Genomic DNA, 12,036 nt, shown 5'->3' with positions numbered 1-12,036 from the left:
GCCTAGCCCATGGTTCTTTGTTCTGAGATGCTCTAAGATTTTTGTTCCTCGGTCAATTGTGGGAGAACGTCTGTCCTGCAGGGGGCACTGTGGGAAGGCCGTAGAGGGCTACCAGCACTGGAGTTAATTTTTTTTTTTTTTGTCTCTCTCTTTACTGCAAAGTCGGTGGGTTCCAGCTTGAGTTAAAGCAGAACCTTGGTTCTCACCTCCCCCTCTACCTCCCCCTTTTCCCCCACCCCCGGTCAGCTAGCCTGGGCTTAAAGCACCTGCAACAACAGGTTAGAGGGCTTTGTGTGTGCATGATAAGGGGGCTTGGGCTAGAGCCTAAATTAACTGTGTGGACAAAGTAGTTTGTAACTTTCACATTAGTAAGTCCAGAAAAACACCTGGGGGTGCCTAAGGCTAGCTAACATGGGGGAAAAGCCCTTTTTTCCTAGTGCAGTCAGGGCCCTTGAGTCAGCCCTAAGCATTTGCAGTGCATTGTTTTAAGGACAACAGCGGGTCGCTAACCAGTTCTGTCCTGCAGTGCTCTCCAGGCTGGTGTAGCTGTAGTCCCAGCCAATGCAATGTGAGGGCTCTCCAGACCAAATGCCTCTGATCTACAAACGGGATCAGCCGCAGAGCATGGGTGGGTGAGCGATCCCAGTCTGGTAGCTTCATTCTGTTTCACTATAATCCAAAGACCCCTCTCCTAGTGCGAGAGCTTTTGTTAAAATTATTCTGTAATTCAGCCCATCTCCCTGAGAGTAAATGGTGTTTGGGATCAGTGGGGAAAAGGAGTGGCGGGAGACAGGCTCACAATCTGCACCCCCTCCCTATTGCCAGGGCTATCCCCATGTTTATCCCTCTGCCTGTTGGAGAAGAGCAAAGGTCGGGGGGGAACTACCATCAAGCCCCATCCCTAGCAGCGCAGTGTAACCAAAGGGAGCTCTGCTGGCTCAGAATATCATGAATATCCCTTGGATGTTATGCTGAGGAGGGCAATGTAAGTGGAGGAATAAAAGCTGTTGCTTTGCAGAACTTTAAAAATGGGCCACATCCTCTGTGGCACCAAGCCCCATCTGCCTGGGGAGGAGATGACTGTGAAGATGAATGAAACAGCTGGTGGCAAGGGGCTTGGCAGCCGCCTGCCCAAGCTCCCTCTGCATGCGATGCCCCCACCTGTCAATGGGACTCTGACTTCAGCATAGATCGGGACAGGGCTGCAGCCAGAAGACTAGCCTTCAGAGCACACTGTTGCCTAATAAAGGAGTACCCCATGTGACCAGTTGTTATATGGGGGCAGGCTGGGGCGTTGAACACACCCTGGTGGGAAGGGAACTCAGGGTAGGCTGCCATTCAGAGCAGAAGCCTTGCTGAGCCTCTCACCATTTCTTTCAGGGGAGCAGTTCCCCACATACACTGCCAGGTGTTTTTGTCCTCAGCACTGGGCTCACTTTCTCCTCCGCTCTGCAACCCACCCCTTCCCCTGTCTCACCGCACTGGAATGTTTCTCTGTAAGCGCGTCTGGTTCCTCCCTCTCGCATGTTCCAACGAGTCCATCCAGCAGCCAATCGTTTGTTTTCCCTGCACTGATGAGATGTTGAAATACACTCAGGAAGGGGCTGGGGAAGGGCGGTGTGGGACAGTGGTGGGAGGTGGCAACCCACAGGGCCATCTCTACCATGAGCCCGGAGGAGGAGTGGCCCGGGACTTCACTTTCATGTCCTCCTCTGACCCTTGTCACACGACCCTCATCTGTTTCCACATGTCAAACCTAAGCCGGGTTTGTAAATCCTGCTGTGAAATAAAATTGTGGGATCATTATGGCCACTAGTAGATTTCAAATTCTCTTGCGCTTCGATTTTAGGCTGGCGTGTTTCACGCTCTGGCTGCGGTCCTGGAAACCTGAAATTGAAGCTCAAGGCTATGTTTGCAATCACTAAGATTTACCCTATCCACCTGCACAAGGAGGAAGGAACTCCCAGGTATCCTCTGATTATATTAGAGCTGTTGCAGATGACAGAAGGAAGGGTCTGATGGTTAGATTAGGGTTCTGGTAGTCAAGGGTCAAAGCTTCTAGTCGTAGCTCTGCTGATAATTCAGTGAGCGACCTTGGGCAAGTCACTGCCACTTGCTCTGCCTCGGTTTCTCCATCTGGAAAACAAGCTTAGCAGTATTGTGCTGGAGAATGGAAGTGTGGAATCTTTGGGGAATGTAGCTGCTAAAATCAAAGAGCTCTCTACTAAGCATGTACAAACTACTAATTTTCAAAGGTGTAGGACTTGGCCATAGTTGCGTAGACTTTTCACAAGGACAGCAAATGGCAGCTCCCTTATACCTCCCTCTCCCCAAACCCTTCCCTCCCTGCCACCCCCCGAATTTCAAGTTCCTACTAAGTGTGGTGGTACTACAGCTTCTCAAAGAAAGTCACCAGCATTTTTTAACATGGGCAAAACCACAGATTTCCCCCAGCCTTGTTCTTGGAAAGGTCTGAACTGTTTTGGCTGAAATTTTCCAAAATCATAATTCATAATTGAGCCTGAAGTAAATGTCTGGAATTGAAAATGTCAGATCCCTGGTTAAACAACTGAAAATGGATTTGCCGTGGGAAGTGTTGGGCAGTTCTATGAGCCCCGCCTATGATGATGGCCCTTGAGAAAATCTGGTTTCTCTCAGGAATCAAACCCTCACAATCCCCATTTGTTTTTTCCCCATCACTTTCCAATCTCCCATGTGCTATTTTGCTCTTTAGGGTTTTCTTCAGGCCACATGAAACTGAAATCGGGTCTCTTGTCGAGCTGTTTTCCTTCCAGCACTTGCTTTGTTACTGTAGGGTTGCCAATTTACTGTTGACACTCCTTCCTGTTCCGAATCATAGAATATCAGGGCTGGAAGGGACCTCAGGAGGTCATCTAGTCCAACCCCCTGCTCAAAGCAGGACCAATCCCCAATTTTTGCCCCAGTTCCGTAAAATGGCCCCCTCAAGGGTTGAGCTCACAACCCTGGATTTAGCAGGCCAATGCTCAAACCACTGAGCTATCCCTCTCTCCCACCCAATTACAGGGGCAAGTCCTTCCCCACAGGTAATCGGAGCCCTGTGGAACAGCATGTGGGGCTGGATTTGGGAAGCCTGCGTGGGATGAATGGATGGGATTTTAGGGAGGGGAAGGAATGAAACAGCTGGATCTGACACTGACCAGCTCCACCACCTCTTCCTCTCTGGGGCGGGAGTAGTGCAGGTGCTTTGGCAGCTGCTTTAGACTGGAGACAGCCAAGTGGGGCTCAGTGGAGAAAGTCCTCATTCTAGAGTTGCCACCTCCACAATGCAAAAAAAACCTGGCCAGTGGACCCTCCACCCCGCCCCCCCTCCCGTGAGGGGAAACAGTCCTCGAGAGATGGAAGCCCCCCTACCGTCCCCTGCCAGGAGGCTTTTCCTCTCCCACCTTGCTCCTTACCCCTCCCTGCTTGCGCACCGTGGGTTTGTCCCAATTGCTGGTCCCTGGCCCTGCCCAGTTTTGACATGCTGATTTGAGTCCCAGTACATTGAGTGGGACCCGGGGGGGCCCGCGGCACTGGCTGTGTTCGCACCTCCCAGTCATGTGCTGTGGGTGTGCGTGATAGTTACACAAATGTCGTGTGCAGCTTACAAAGGACATGTTGCTCCCAAGTGAACCTCCCCAGCATGTGGTACAATTTCCTGTGGCAAATGAAAGGCAGTACCGGCCAGGCTGGTGAAAAACTGGCCAGGGGGCAACTCTGCCCCATCGCATGTTTGTCAATGAACTCTCCAGGGCCCAGCCTGGCTCCTCCATTCTGTGGTGGCAGCAGGAGTTGAGGCTGGAAGAATTTTACACACCAAAGAGGAGGGAGCAAACGGAGGGGCCTGTTGTTTCCCCTTAAGCTTCCTCTTCCCTTATAGCTGCTGCTGTGCGTACCAGGGAGGCCGTTGTCCCACAGCAGGATGTGTGTGGAGACCAGGCCACCTGGGGGTCCTTTCAACCTCTGTGTCTCTGGGCTGGTGCCATTGAGAAGCATGAGCACAGTGCAGCTCCTGCAGCTGCCAGTGGAGGGGGCGCTGGGCACAGCTAACACGGCACCAGCACCTACAAGGATCTGCGGCACTGGTTTGTGTGTGCTCTGCTGGGATTTCACACTCAGCCCATGGGAGCAGAACAGAGGGGCGCAGGCATGGGGCATGGCCCAGAGCTTCAAGCTGACATGTACCAAGGGAAGGTGGATAAACGGTGGCGAGGGAGATCTAGCCGGTGTGTAAAGCGGCTGCAATAAACTGCCCAGGGGTCAGGCCCTGATAGTGTCAGGAGAAATGAGATCTCCAAAACTGCGGCTCTGTCTCGTGCCCCCCATAATCTCCTTTACCATGCATGGCCCTCGCAGATCAGGTTGTCGACAGCAGCTGCTCCCACCGACTCCCCTTTCCCAAGACAGATTGGGAAATTGTGTTCCCAGCACAAGGAGGAGGCCCACGCCTCTTGTAAGACCTTGCCACAGCAGCTGGTATCCTGACACAGGCAAACAGAGGCTTGTGGCCACAGGGGTCCTGGAATGCCAACCTCTGAGCTGCCTGTAAAAGGCTGCCCTGCAGTGAGATGGTCAGAAGGGCTTTTGTGCCAGCAGGGCCAGCAAGTGGCACTCCTAAAAGCATGGGAGTGAGGCGAGTGTGTGTCACGCTGAGTGAATGTACGTAGCTGCCCGTGCGCCTGCTTCACGCGCAGCCCTCCTGATGCATCAGCCTAAGGGAGGTGAGGGAGCGGTGCGGCTCCATCCTCGCCTCTGTTACCTCAGGGCCTGAGGTGGTGGTGCAGCTTCTCTAGCGCACCCGTCACAGAAATAGCTGGGTGCTGTACGGTACAATTAAAAATCTGTGAGCGACTCAGGCTCCTCTAGAGCCGGATGTGAAGGGAGATTGATGGGGACACACCGTTTTAAGTTAATTTAGAGCTGGTTAAAGGCGCCAGGGTAATAGCCCCGAAGCCCGATGCCTTCTGTTGAACTTCAGAACAGGTACAACCTGGGCAGTCAAAGGACAAGCTCAGATGCCACCCAAGAGGGTAGACATCTTGCAAGTTCTGATGCTCTTGCCAGATTCAAAATGGCAGAAATCCCCTGTGATCCCTCAGTCTCCTAACATTTACACCACAGGGGGCTGAAATCTGATGCTATCTGCCTGCAAGATTTCGGCACCATGGAGCCCTAGTCCTGGTTTGATTCGGACCCTCAGCTCGAACTGGATTCATTCCAAAGAGGGTCTCCTGAGGCCATCTATAAAAATAACAGGTGAAATCATAGTTTGATTGAAGTCAATGGCAAAAACTAAGAGCTGAGGGGCAAAACTGCCCCTGCTGTGAGCACTATGGAACAGAGCACCTAGAGATGCACATTTTTAATCTGTGCAGGAGGGGGTGGGAGCATTTTACCTTTTCGTTGGGGGAAGTGATGTGCTTTTCTTGTATGTAACAGAGCCCAGATGCCTTGGGGACAGTTGCGTCAGAGATACTGCTAGTGATCAGGTTTTGTTTTTTTAATTAATCTAATCAAAAATGAAAACAAGCTTGTACTGTTGGTGCTGGTGTGTGGCTGGAGATATGAAGTCCATCTGGAGCATGAGGAGCTCTGCTCCTGTGGAGAGCTTGGCGGGCTTCACCTGTGGCAACATATGTCTGATGGAAGCTATGAGGTTGAGAATGATTGGAGCAGCTGGGAGGGTGTGGCTGTTTGGATGGGAGGTTTGGGACCTGAAGCAGAGGGTCAAGCAGCGAGCTCTTGTATTGGGGAGACTAAGAGTGTTTAACAAATGGGAAGCACAGTGGCCAATTGCGTGCCAAGAAAAAAGCAATCAGCAGACCTTGGTTCAGAAAGATGTCAGTCTTCTAGCTATGTATGTTACCTGTATGGCTGGAACTTTCCTAGGATCTCCGCCCCCCCCCCCCCAATAACCAGCATCTGAGTCTCAGAGCAGCTCAGTTCCCAACTAAGGACTTAAATAAGTGATGAGATTTTCAAAAGAACTTAGAGAGTTGGGTTGACGTGATTTAGGTACCAACATGGGAACCTAGGTCTTTTCAATCCCGGGCTCCCACTGTGGGTGCTGAGCATTTGAAAATCTGGCCTCACCTGTCTATGTAGACAGCTGTCACTGTAGTACTCTCCTGTAATGGTCACACCACTGTAGTTCACGCTAGTGTTACTCAGCTGTTTGGAGCCATTACTATAAATTATTGTAGCACTTTTTCCCCCTATGGTAAATCTGGTGGCACAAGCCAGATCACATGCAACTTGGGCTAGTTCTGCACTTAATAAAGGTTGATGTGTTGCTACAGATGGTGTAATGGGGCTTGATGCAAAATCCATTGACTTCAATGGGTTTTGGATCAGGCCCATGGTGTCTTTTTTAACGTCCTGATTCTGCAGAGCACTTAAGCATATTGAAGTAATTGGTCCTTGAGTAGGTGCCTAACTGCTTTGCGGAATCAGGGTTTAAATGCATAGATGAAACGGTTCCCATGAAGGCAGTGGTTGGCAAGAAGTAGCCAGGGGCAAGTCGTAATGAAACCTGATGCATGTGCTTTTTTTAAAAAAGGAAATAAACTAATTTCATCCCATCTCTGTTCTGAATGGCACTGCGTGGGACTTGCTTCTCTTTTCTGATCAATTAGTTAATGTCTGTATACCCCTGAGTAGATGAAAAGTGCTGTAAGAGTGTGAAATATTATTCTCTTTTTGAATGAAACATTAGTAAAGGTGATTGCATACGGTTAAAAATCTTACTTTAAAAATGAATCCCTTTCTCGATTACTATTAACCATTAGAGAGACAAGGTGGGTGAGGTAATATCTTTTATTGGATCAACTTTCAAGCTTCTCTCACCCACATAACTTGGTCCAATAAAAGATATTACCTCACCCACCATGTCTTTCTAATCTTTTGGGACCAACCAAAGGTCTGTTTGCCAGAGGCTGGGAATGGGCAACAGGGATGGATCACTTGATGAATCACAACACGGTTAAGAACATAAGAACAGCCATACTGGGTCAGACCAAAGGTCCACCTAGCCCAGTACCCTGTCTTCTGATAGTGGCCAATGCCAGGTGCCCCAGAGGGAATGAACAGAACAGGTAATCATTGAGTGATCCATCCCTGTCACCCATTCCCAGCCTCTGGCAAACATGCACTAGTCTGCTGCAGCCATGTTTGGTTTGCAAAGAGTGCAGAGGAATATTACAATATAGATTAAGGACCCAATCCTGCGAAATGCTCAGCAATTGCAGGATCAAGTCTTTTAAATGTTAAAGGAAAATTATGAGACATTTTTACTCCTTTGAAAGGCTGTAAAACTTTTTTAAACCCCTTATAATTAGGCCTATTCCTGACATCTCTTTACATGTTAAATCTTTACACACAATGAAATGCATGTACTTGTTTAATGCACCTTGCAGACTATCATTGCCTTTAGGTTTGTGAAAGTACAGAAGGAAGTGTGCAGGGCTACAAGGACGGGCTGTATTTTGATGCATTCCTTAGTAATGTAAATACATGATGCCACTGAGTGGTTCCAGTATAATTAAGAGTAAAACTTAGGCCAGTGAGATTCTCCGCCACATGTTTCTGATCAGTTTCTGATCAGTGTTGTGCTATTTGAATAAGAGGGAGAGAAGTCCCCCCAAAATGCCGAACACTCCTTACTCTGTGATAAAGCCCAGGTCTCTGGGGGTGCTGCAGAGAGGTGCACTGAGGGAGGGGTACGTTCTGATTGAAATCAAAATCATTGCTCATAACCAAAGAAGGAGGCAGCCGCCGCTGGTCAGCAAACTCAGGAAGCCTAGGGGGAGATATATTTTTTTTAAATACTGTACACTTGGCACAATCTGGCCAATTCCAAAGGCAGATGATTTGCCTTTCCAGAATAATTTGGGGCTTGATCCTGATCCTATTGACTAATGGTGTGGGATCAAGCCCATGAAGAGTACAGGAATAATTCAACTTGGTCAGGCCTGGTTTGGCAGCATTCAGAGAGGAGGGGTGACTCTATCAGAAGCAGAGAGATTACCCCAACCCTCGCTGTGGCCTGCAGGTGGGATTTCAGCACGGTTCTCCCAGGACCCCTTCCAGCTCATCCCTGGTTCTGAAGGCCTGTGATGTGGAACCTGTGCTACTGCCATGGCCTTCTCCTTGCAGCATGATTCAGTCTTTCCCTGGCATTAGTTCTGGGATGTGCTGAAGCCCTGAGAAGACCAAGCCGAGGGAGGTACAACCCCACCCCTCACGGGCCTTTGGTGTGTGCTGGCTAGAGATCCTGTCCTTTGCATGGCATAAGCAGGTTATAGTAAAGGGCCATGCATGCTTGTCATCCTCCTCGAGAAATGATTGTTAGGAATAACCAAAAGGGACCAGGAAGTCAAGGCTGGAGGAGCAGCCTTGCCCTGCGCAGGAGCCCCTAGCCATCCAAGTGGCCTCCGGCTCAGCAATAATAAGGGGCTAAGCAGCAGAGGGTTAGCTGTGTTCTCAGCTTTGAGTATCACTTTCAGCTATTCTGAAGGTTAAATGCCTGTTTAGAGCCCCCTATTGAAGGTAGAGACGGGGGTGCGGTATTGTTTAATGCCCTCCGGCTTTGTTTAGCTGCTTTCAGCAATCCCGTGAATTAAAAAGCATTGCACTCCCCACAGCACAACACCCCAGCCGGAACAGAAGTGCCTCCTGGGGGAGGCAGGCAGCTTCCTGTGAGCTGTAATGACATTCAGTGCTCCATCGGTTCAGCTCCCGCTTTCTTTTTGCTGCAGTTTAACCCGGGCACAGAGACCGGGCTCCATCTTACTGATCTCTGCTTGACACCCAATTACCACATGAATGGGAGAGAAAGGCTGCAAAAGGTTTTAACTCCCACTGACCCTCCCTCCCCTCTCACTGTTCCCCACCCCCTCGGCCCCAAGCCCCCTCTCCTTTCTCTGATGCGGAGGGAGTTCAAAACTGAGACTGGGAAATCAAACAAAGGCAGAGTAAGGAAACCCATTGTCACTGCTGCAGAGATGGCTCCAGTTTTCCCATCTATTGTTCGCCTTGAAGTTTGACTTGCTGTGTGGAGGGATGCAAACAGCTGTTTGTGGATTCCCCTGATGCTTTGTGAAAAATAATTGAATCCTCACTACAAGGCTCCCTGTTAAAATGCTTCCTCGTAGCACTGGGCCTCATTGTGAATCCCTTATTTATAAACTTCATTTCCCTGTAAAATGCCATAACAAACCCAAACCGTTTCTTCTTGAATACACTGTCATCAAGGGGAGGGGGGGTTTTCCTTTCCATGCTCCAGAGGAGAGAGTAGAAACAAATAAGAAAAGAGGTCGGAGGAAAGAATCGAAACCCTTTTTATTATGTGGTTAAATTTTCCAACTGAGAACAAATTTGTGACCTTATCTTTTGTTTGGTTCTGTTGAATCTGTGGGTGGGGAACTGAGATGAGCATCAGTGAGATTGTAGCAAGGCAAGTCTGGACTGTTTCCTGTTACAAGCAGAAGCACATCAGCTTGGGGTATCCACTCCTACAATAACACTTACATGGCTATGAATGCTAATGGCACTGTTGTGGGCCAGATGCTGCTGTCGGTTATTCCTGTGCAATCCCAGTTAAATCAATGGAAGATGCACCTTTTGTAAGAGAACAGAAGATTTTGCCTGTAGATTTTTGAGCAAACCTGAGCTTTGATTAAACAATTCATGGTATGGCAAATACACATTCCTCAGCTTGAACCACAACCCAGTGGATTGCGTTCTTCTGAGTTTGTATGTAAGTTCCTCACGCCAGGGGACCTTGTCCTATTCACATATTCACGAGGATCATGTATGTTTACAGCACTCTATAAATAATCAGATCAATATCAATTTTATTAAGACAAGTAATTTTCTCCTAAGAGAATTTCGAGACACAGACAGCTCTGATTTCAGCAGTGTGGTCTAAGCTTCCGTGAGCTACAGCTCACTTCATCGGATAGTGAGCTGTAGCTCACGAAAGCTTATGCTCAAATAAATTTGTTAGTCTCTAAGGTGCCACAAGTACTCCTTTTCTTTTTGCGAATACAGACTAACACGGCTGCTACTCTGAAACCTGAAGTATTCAGTGACTGTTGTACCAGGGCAGTTTCTAGGTCTGTGCAGTTGGATACTTGAACAAATCTAAATAATGCTGTAGTTATGTTTTTACTGATTTATTTATTTTTGGCCATGAAGAGATATTAACCCACAAATCTGTTCTTCTTGTGAGATTCCTACAATTCAGGAACTGAAATGCCGTTAGTAAACCAGATCTCCTGTTAATTTGGCCTCATATATTACTTCTGGAAACCAAAAAGAATAGCCAATGAAAGACAAACACAATTACAAATAAACAAATACTTGGAATACGAAACACCAGACCCTGCACATATCTCTGATACTTTCTGTAGTACAGTGCAGTACGACATAGTTTAAGGCTGCAGCACATCTGCTCAGCAAGGCTGGCTACTGCAAACACACCTGACCTGTCCTCTGCTCCCTATGTTGGCTTTGCGTAGCATATTGACTCAAGTTTAACATCTCGATCCTTATCTTTAAGGCACTCAAAGCCTGAGCCCAGGGTACCTAAAAGATCAACTAACACCCTGGGATAAATACCATGGTCAACAATTACGCTCCTCTGGCACAATGGAACTCTCTACCATAAGAGTGAAGCTTGTCTGTGCAGGAGACAGAACTTTTTTTTGGGCGGGGGGGCTGGTCCAGACTGTGGAATAGACTCTCCCAGGAACTAAGGACCATCATCATAAACTTCACCACCTTCTGCTCCAAGTGCAAGGTACATTTCTTTGACCTTGCCTTCTGTAACATAAACCTAGAGCTCTGTGTGTGTGAGAGAGAACAAACACAACAGATGTTAGTCAAGTTCCTTAATGCATCACTAGAAGGCGCTCAGATATTATGGTGATGAATGAGCTATTAAAAACCTATGTAGAATAGAAGGCTGATTCGCAAAGACCTTTATTATATGCAAAATCATACCTTCTTTTGGAGCATCTGTCCACTGTTGGTGACAGGAGACTGGACTAGTCTGATCCATTCTGGCCTTTCCTATTTTCCTGTTAAAAATGACCGTATAACTAGATAGATGGATGGTATGTGATGGTCAATCTGAGTTAACCACTGGAAAATATCTGACATGGTTCTTTTGCATTGTGTTACTAAGAAGCAGAGAGTTGTTGAAGAGAGATTACAAGGGGTTGTTTGGATCTCAGGTTTTGTCCTGGCCCATCTCCATTCAGAAAAATTTCTAAGCACTCTGCAAAGGTATCCAGGTTTTGTACTGAACATTGGTTTAGCTAGGAGCTTTGCTGCAGAAGGATTATGTGTGCTCAGGGCTGACAGTAGTGGCATTTGTTGGCTGACTTCTAAAATTAAATGAGAGCAGAGGATATAGCCAAAAGCAGAAGCCCTGAAAGGCGAATAAGGCCCACTTACTGTAGAAGGAGATAGGAAGCCAGTGAAAAGATCTGGGGAAAGGGGAGGGATGACCTGGTTGCAGCAGCATGAGGGAGGATTTTAGCAGAGGCACTTTGGATCATGGCATCTTGGAAGCTTTAAACATTCATCTGCCAATCAAATGCCTTTTCCCACTTAAGTATCTTGGGGTTTGGTTCTGAACTGTGCTTATTCTCTGATCCTGGAAGCTCTTTGTTTACAGTTCTCCATGCCAACACGTTCTCTGTCACTTTCATCCAAGGAGCAGTGCTTGGGCCAGCCAAGCCATTGCTATGGTGTTTCTCCTTTGGTGGCTGCATCTTCACTAGGTACGTGAATGTTAATGAAAGTGTAGTTAAAATAGGTTCCCCACTGCTGTCTTCTTCCTGGTTACCCCACCTGTCAGGAACCATCCCCTACTCTTCCAGCGACATGCCCTTAGCCTTTTCCATCTCAAGCCCAGTCCTGGCGCCGATCTATACCTCTTTTCCTTTTAGAGTCTCCCCTCACATGACAAAGCTTTAGTCTGGTTCCTGCATCTACAAAGTTATAACA

This window comes from Dermochelys coriacea, chromosome 16 (genome assembly GCF_009764565.3).
Source record: "Dermochelys coriacea isolate rDerCor1 chromosome 16, rDerCor1.pri.v4, whole genome shotgun sequence".
Lineage (NCBI taxonomy): Eukaryota > Metazoa > Chordata > Testudines > Dermochelyidae > Dermochelys > Dermochelys coriacea.
The sequence above is the reverse complement of the archived record's forward strand: the minus strand, read 5'-3'. Positions refer to the sequence as shown.